The following is an 8140-nucleotide window of genomic DNA, read 5'->3' as shown; positions in this document are numbered from 1 at the left end:
CAGCTTTTATAAGTGTCACCAAGCTACCAGAGTCTAACAGTGCCTCTACTCGGTTGCCATCTACAGTGAGTACACACATGTGCTTATCAGTCTCAGCCTGCCGGTCAGCCGTACAGGCTGTCTGTGCAAAGAAAGACCCCCTGCGGTAGACATGAGCAGTATCACATTGCATAGGTTCAGTTGTAAGTGAACAATTAGCGGAAATATGGCCGAAGTCACCACACCGGAAACACTGAATCATATTAATGTCTAGTCGTTTACGGGGCAAGAACCTTCGTGGCCTGGCAGGCCTGTCTCCAGGTTCTACACCCTCAGTCTTAGGTACATCCCACCGCCCAGCACCCTTCTCCCCTGGAACAGTCTTACCAGTGTCTGTGGGAGTTCGCCGGTGCACCATCGGGGCTTGGTGGGGCATACTCCTTAGCTCCTCAGCCGCCACGTACCTCTCCACTAGCTCGACCAACTGGTCCGTGGTCTTAGGGTCTGCATGGCTCACCCACTTGCGTAGAGTCGCGGGTAATGATCGCAGGTACCGGTCCATCACGACCCTTTCCACGATCTGTGGTCCCATCAGCGTCTCAGGCTGTAGCCATTTTGAGGACAGATGGACAAGGTCATGCATCTGTGAACGTGGAGGCTTGTCCATATGGAACTCCCAGCGGTGGACCCGTTGGGCACGAACAAAGGTGGTGACTCCCAAGCGAGTTAGGATCTCCTGTTTTAGATTTTTATAGTCCTTGGCATCAGCCAGGCATAAGTCGAAATATGCTTTTTGTGGCTCCCCAGACAAAAAAGGTGCCACCAGACTTGCCCACTGCTCCTGGGGCCAACTCTCCCTTTCGGCCGTTCTTTTAAATGTGGCGAGACAGGCCTCCACATCATCGCCCGAAGTCATCTTTTGGAGGAAGTGACTGGCTCGTACGGAGTGAGTGGTGGTGGGAGGACCAGTATTAACATCTCTGGGCCGGGCGACCAGGTGCTGTACCACCTCTCTTATGGCCTGGCTGTTTTCCGCTAAGGCCTGGCGGGTTTCCTCAATGGCGACCTGTTGAAGTCTGTTAGTCTCCTGCTGAGCTCTGGTAGCTTCCTGCTGAGCTCTGGTAGATTCCTGCTGAAGTTGGTTCGTCTCCTGCTGAAGTTTGTTCGTCTCCTGCTGAGCTCCTGTAGCTTGGAGCAAGGCCTTAATAATTTCCTCCATTTTGTTCTGGGGTGTAGGTTGGAAGCTGAACCTTGCCTCTCTGAGCATTGGCTGACGCCTCCTCTATGGGACTTCAAGGACACAGTGTTATTTCCACACTCACAAATTGGGTGTCTGTCCCTTTAATTTTTAAACGGAAAGTTTTCCTCTCACTGCAACTTCAGTGTGTGTGGTTGCCCGCATTCTCCACCATATTGTGACACAGTTAGGTTAGGGGGTCCCTCTCCTGGGTAGAGGACTCCTTAATTTCACACACAGCAGCTGGGAAACAGTACGCCAGACTGGATGCAAGTACAAGCTGGTCGGCACCAGTCTTTATTGTGCAATGTCAGAAATAACACAAAGAAAACATAAAACGTAAATCCTAGCCCTGCCGGGGCACTAACTTCACAGGTAGTTCCCTCACTACCAGAACCTGGCAGGGCCTAATGCCCTCACCAGCAACAAAAGCACAGCACAACACTTACAGTTAGGTTTTCAAGTGTCTCTGAGCAAACTCCCTGTCTGCTCTCCCAGGTGAGACAATCAGCCCTCAACACACTAGGCTTATATTGGCCACTCTCAGGTGGAAACCCTAACAAGCCTGTTACCAGGCTAAGAGAACCAAAACCTGGAGTGGCCGTGGGTGGAGCCCTCCCTCTCCTCTCACCCACAACCCCCAGGTCCCAAACCGGCTTTTCAAAAAGCCGAGACTCAAGCCTGCTACACTGCAGACTTTCTCCTGGGGATTTTAAACACATAGGACAGGAATCTGGGATAAATGTCCCTGCCACAGACCACTTTACCAGTGATTCTATCACAATATATATATATATATATATATATATATATATATATATATATATATACTTTACCCACCAACATGACCCATTCCATTAGGTATATATATATAAACACTCTGTCACTAAGCAAGCTAATAACCTGCAGAGTAAACAAAAAAAACCCAGCACTCACATTTAGATGAATCCACAGGTTTAATCACAGGGCATGACAAAAATACACCACATCAGCTATCAGTGGCCTGATGATCGTTTCAACTGTAATCCAGTTTTATTCAGGGGCTAACTCATACTGAGCCCTGGAGCTCTAATATACCCAGAAAGGGCGCCTAAGTCAGCAAAGCCCAGATCGCGCTGTGACACCTTGGCCACGCCCCTCAGCGTATATTGGCTACAAGGAATGAGGTGGGTAGACGAGCTTATGGAGGTAAACAAACCACCTCCATTTGTTAATCATTCATGGCTATCAGTATGAGTACTGTAGCATGAGTTGTAGACTGAACGGTTTGTGACAACATTAAAACAAAACACATACACTTACATATAAGACTGTAGGGCAACAGGTGAATCATCGCTGATATCAGCCTCTAGGCAGTGTCAGTCTGGAGAAACCAACCAGTCTGTAACGCAGCACCAGCAGCTCCACTGCTCTATCATTAAACATCACATACCCTTAATCACATCTGCTATTGCGAGTAGTCACTTCAAAGGTCATTGTGTGATACCATATTAACATGGAGAATTTAGAAGCATAGAGTACATGTACATTGGATTATAAGAGATGGCTCCTAACAGCAAATGAACCATAACATCATGCCATATGTACAAGAATGTCTGGCACATGGCTATATATATATATATATATATATATATATATATATACTAGACATGTATGACTGTAAAAGCAGCAGGCAAAGGATTGCTATAGTCAGCTTCTACGTTAGTGTGTAGATTTACTGGCCAGTCTGTACCTCAGCATCAGTAACTTCACTGTTAATTGCCAACACATCTACATAAATATACAGCCTGTTATACAGTCCAGATCACATCTGCCAAGATGTATAGCCACCTCAAAGACCATACCTGTACTTCACACAGAGAACATGTACATTATAGAATGCACAAGAAATAACTCCACGAAACATACTTGTGAAACAACATCACACCATGCCATATGCACATAGTGCGTGGCACACGGTATTGTAAAACTGGTCACACTGGCCATTGTGTGACATATAGCAATGCCCCCAAGGCAACTCGTGTGATACCAGCACAGTATATGTAGTATATAAAAAACAAGGCACAGCAATGGGGTCGAATATGGCCCTTCCTATGCTAACATTTTCATGTCAGCCTATGAACACACATGCTTGTATGGTTGCTCGGATTCCTGGAAGGATGTACTTTTCTATGTAAGGTACATTGATGACCTGTTTTTGATTTGGCAGGGGGGGCGAAGAAAAATTGTTACAATTCATCAATTACCTTGATTAAATTCCTGGCACAATATGCCTCAGTCTCACATTTAGCAGAGAGCACATAAATTTTTTAGATGTGTCAGTCTCGCTGAATAAGAATAGGGTATCTACCAGAATCTATCGCAAGGACTCTGACAAGAATACGTTGCTACATGCAACTAGCTTTTATCCAGCACCTCTCAAGAGAGGGTTACCTTACTCACAACTGTTAAGAGTAGTAAGGATTAACTCAGAGCCAGTTGTCACCTCTATAGCTTTGATGGATATGGGACAACGCTTCCTTGAAAGAGGATATTCCAAGGACGATATTGATGAAGCACTGGCCAAAGTAGAAAAACTCAGGAGGGAAGATCTATTTGGACAGAAAGAAACTTACCCTGACAAAGGGTTGAATGTGTTCAACTTCTGCAGCACATACACTACTGCGTCCAGCTTTATACGGAAGAAGGTACTAGAACACTGGCATTTACTGAAAAGTGATCCTATTTTGTGTACACAAATTGATGGGGTACCGAGGTTTGCCTATAGATGTGGCCCCAACTTGAAAGACTTACTAGTCCAGATGGATTAAATGGAGAGATGATCAAGCCACCAACCAGGCGAAACGGCCATCCTTCCGCAGCATAGGAGGTCCGGTCAGTGCACGGACCAGACCCCCGCATGGTGACCCTGATATGTATGTACACTTGCTGTCTGGCCGCTGTGTCAGTTCAGCCTATTACTCTCCGCATGAACAGGAGATACAGCACTCTGATCTCTTATAGTATAATTTGCAGACCTGTCTGCCCTATGGCTCATGCTTTTTTGCAGGCATCTGATTACACAGACTCATTTATGATCTGACTATTGTGGCAGCACAGTGGATGTACTGCTGTAAACTCCCCAGTTTTTAGTTGGGGTAGATTTGATGTTATTTTACATGGTTATTTTTTCATTGCACACATGAAGACTTGATTTATGTCCAGCTTTCTTTCCCCCATCATTCAGGGGAATAGATTTGAATAACCTATTTGGCTCTTTTTTACTATCACTGTGTGATGATTTTGAGACACACCTGTATCCATTGTAAATATAGCAAAACACACTGTGTATAACTATATTACTTGGCAACAATGTATGCTATCTATTAAATGTTCCAGGCGAATACAGATTAGTACAATCCCTATATGAGGACTTGATTGGCGCTCCGTCTCTGCCCCGGTGACTTAGGGGAACGGACACTAGCAATACATTTCGCTTTCTTTTTTTTTTTTTATTACCACCCTGTGTGTTGTGACCATTTGATAACTTATTCAATGTACATCCGTATTTCATGTAAATAATACAAATTATGCTATGTATTGTTTGATTAAAATGTATGGTGTCTGCTACGTGCTCTAGGGGAATATAAATTAGCACCATCCCTACCGAAACATATGGGATTTGCATACCCATGTACAATCATATGAATACTATATAAATGTCGTTTACATGTAATATGATTATCCCCAGGCACTATTAGACTGACATTACTTATACCTGCATTTAGATTATCTGTTTATATGGCTATATGAATATGATATACATACTTTGGAAGGTAGCATAACCAATTTATTCATTAATCAAAGTATGCTGGTGCATTACTTTGTTTGGAATTTATGTCCATTATTTAATCAAAGCGGACTTCTCATACTGAGTTAGTCCTACATAATGCCCTTAACTATATTACACCAGGACTCGCAATCTCCTGGTTATATAGTCCTACAACCATACCTTACTGAATATGCCCAATCTCATCTGATCTTGGAAGCTATACAGTATTGGGCCTGATTAGTACTTGGATGGGAGACCACCAGGGAATATTGGGTGTTGTAGGTAATATTTAGGAGCAGAACGGGACTAAGTGTATAATAGCAGGGACATAAGTGATTACATTTGATTTGGTTTATGTTGATTTCAGGATCACCACGGGTACAAAACTCCTGTATGATATGAATAAATAATCTAGAATTTATAGGAGCATGATTACCCAGAATTATTTGAATGTTTATTTCGCTGTATCCATTTATACTATTAAAATGAGGAGATCTGCAGCTTTTTAATAATTACTAATAAAGGTAAAATTTTATTAAATTTGATTTAAGAGTGCCCCAACAACTAGCCCTTCTTGGCTCTTTGTTTTTGTACATGTTATATTTTGGGCTTTGGGAGCACCACCAACAACATGTTATGTCACAATCTCTAAATTCAAAATGAAATATGGTTGGTTGTAAATTAATGTCGTAATAACACATGGTTTGGTTCTGTGCGGTACCAAACCCCCCCCCCCGTTTTATCAGCGATGATTCACCTGTTGCCCTACAGTCTTATATGTAAGTGTATGTGTTTTGTTTTAATGTTGTCACAAACCGCTCAGTCCACAGCTCATGCTACAGTACTCATACTGATAGCCATACATGATTAACAAACGGAGGTGGTTTGTTTACCTCCATAAGCCCGCCTACCCACCTGATGCCTTGTAGCCAATAAACGCTGAGGGGCGTGGCCAAGGTGTCACAGTGCGATCTGGGATTTGCTGATTTAGGCGCCCTTTCTGGGTATATTAGAGCTCCAGGGTTCAGTATGAGTTAGCCCCTGAGGAAAATTGGATTACAGTTGAAACGATCGTCGGGCCACTGATAGCTGATGTGGTGTGTTTTTGTCATGCCCTGTGATTAAACCTGTGGATTCATCTAAACGTAAGTGCTGGGTTTTTTGTTTACTCTGCAGGTTATTAGCTTGCTTAGTGACAGAGTGTTCATCATTGCAACTTGTTTTGGACTAAGCACCCCCCTGCTTACAGCGATTTTTGAGTGCCAACTCTTCTACTTCATATATATATATATATATATATATAAAACAAAAAAATGGCAAGCACTCCACACACATCTTAAACCTGCCCAGGTGCCATCAGAAGTATGAACTACTTGGTATATACAGGGCAATGCTGCGGCACTCACGGGTCTTTGTAATGCAAGAATGACTCCATCACAGGGACGTTCGTTCAACGTTTTAGTCTTTGCGACTTTTATCAAGAACTCCTAGTTCTTGATAAAAGTCGCAAAGACTGAAATGTTGAACGAACGTCCCTGTGTTGGAGTCATTCTTGCATTACAAAGACCCGTGAGTGCCGCAGCATTGCCGTGTATATATGTATATATATATATATATAATAGTCACATTGGACCAGCACTCTACTATACTTAATGGCAAATGCTCCTGTGTCCTCTGTACAATGTAAATAAATGCAGTCAGTCAGCAGCACTAGGAGACTCTGTACAAAGTTTTTTTAAAGTGACACCTTACATCACACCATCAAAGTTTCGGGACTCCCATGTCCCTTTGTCAAGGTAAAGAGAGTAGAACAAGTAAAGACTGCAAGGCGGGAAGGAGAAAGTGCGCAGGATGCCGCCCGGGTCTCCCTGTGACGTTGCCGGAGTCCCGCAATGATGACGTCAAGCCGCTGCGTGTCTCCCTTTGTCAAGGCAACTGGGATGCCAGCAGCAAGACGCGGCTGGCCGTCCCACTCTGAAAAAGCAAGACAAAATTAAAGAAGAAGGCTGAGAAAGAAGTGGGATGCATTAATATACATGTAGCAAAGTATCCAATCGCAATGTGAATATCAATAATGATGCAAAAATCAGGACTGTGGGTTGATATACTAGCCACCAATGTATCTAAAGCTGCACAAATAAATAAAGATACTAGATACATACTGCAAGAAGACTATGCGCTGATATAGACAAAAAGGTCAATCATGTCACAAGGCGGAAATATATATTAAATATTAAAAATTAGGTATACTAAATTGCTATGGCCTATGTGGAATTACTGTCACTCAGTGCTGCCCCCAGACAAAAAGAACACTAATTAAGGGAGGATTAGTATGGAAATTCAGTGGAATAGTGAATAGAGCATGTATGCCAATGGAAGACACTCCATATGATTTTGTCATTAAGTCCAGCCGGACTGACGGTATTAAGTGTGAAGATCCATTTGGCCTCAACTTGTAGAAGGCTTCATGCTCTGTCTCCACCTCATTTGTTTTTGGGTACATGATCAATAACCATGTGTCTAAGGGAAGTCAAAGAATGATTCCTTTCGGCAAAATGCCTGGCAACCTGTTGGTCCGAAGGTTTCCCTGAGAGCGCAGCCTTAATGGCGGAACGATGTAGGGCCATTCGTTCCCTCATGGTTCTGGTTGTCTTACCTACATAGCTCAAGCTGCAAGGGCAGCTACTGAGGTAGATAATAAAAGATGATGTACACGTCAAAGTGTATTTTATGTTAAAGGTACGTCCCGTGTGTGGATGCTTGAAAGATGAGCCAGTGATCATATGGTGACATGTAATGCAATTTGAGCACTTGTAGCAACCCGGTCCTTTGGAAAGAAAGGTTGTTGACATATGTTTGTTGGTGGACTCAAAATTAGAGATATCTGTATGTACCACTATGTCCTTAATATCTTAATATTTCTACCTCTAGTAAAACAAGCTAAAGGTCTTTTGCTTTTTAATGAAGGTAATTCTCCATCCGTGGAAACAATGGGCCACAATGCTCTGGTGGCTCGATGAATTACTGCACTAGAGGTGCTATATTGGCTTTTCCATGGGATCACAGCATCCGTATCTTTCTTCTTGGCTGTAAATAAATTGTTCCTTGGCTCA

At 43.1% G+C, this 8140-nt stretch overlaps 1 pseudogene; it reads left to right on the top strand.

Annotated features, from left to right (window-relative positions):
* The first annotated feature begins 5193 nt into the window (after positions 1–5193).
* Positions 5194–5312, top strand: LOC148520510 (5S ribosomal RNA; annotated as a pseudogene).
* Positions 5313–8140: the final 2828 nt, after the last annotated feature.

This window comes from Taudactylus pleione, unplaced genomic scaffold, assembly GCF_031769625.1.
Source record: "Taudactylus pleione unplaced genomic scaffold, aTauple2 ptg000176l, whole genome shotgun sequence".
Lineage (NCBI taxonomy): Eukaryota > Metazoa > Chordata > Amphibia > Anura > Myobatrachidae > Taudactylus > Taudactylus pleione.
Note: the sequence above shows the minus strand (reverse complement) of the source record. Positions and strands in the feature narration are given on the sequence as shown.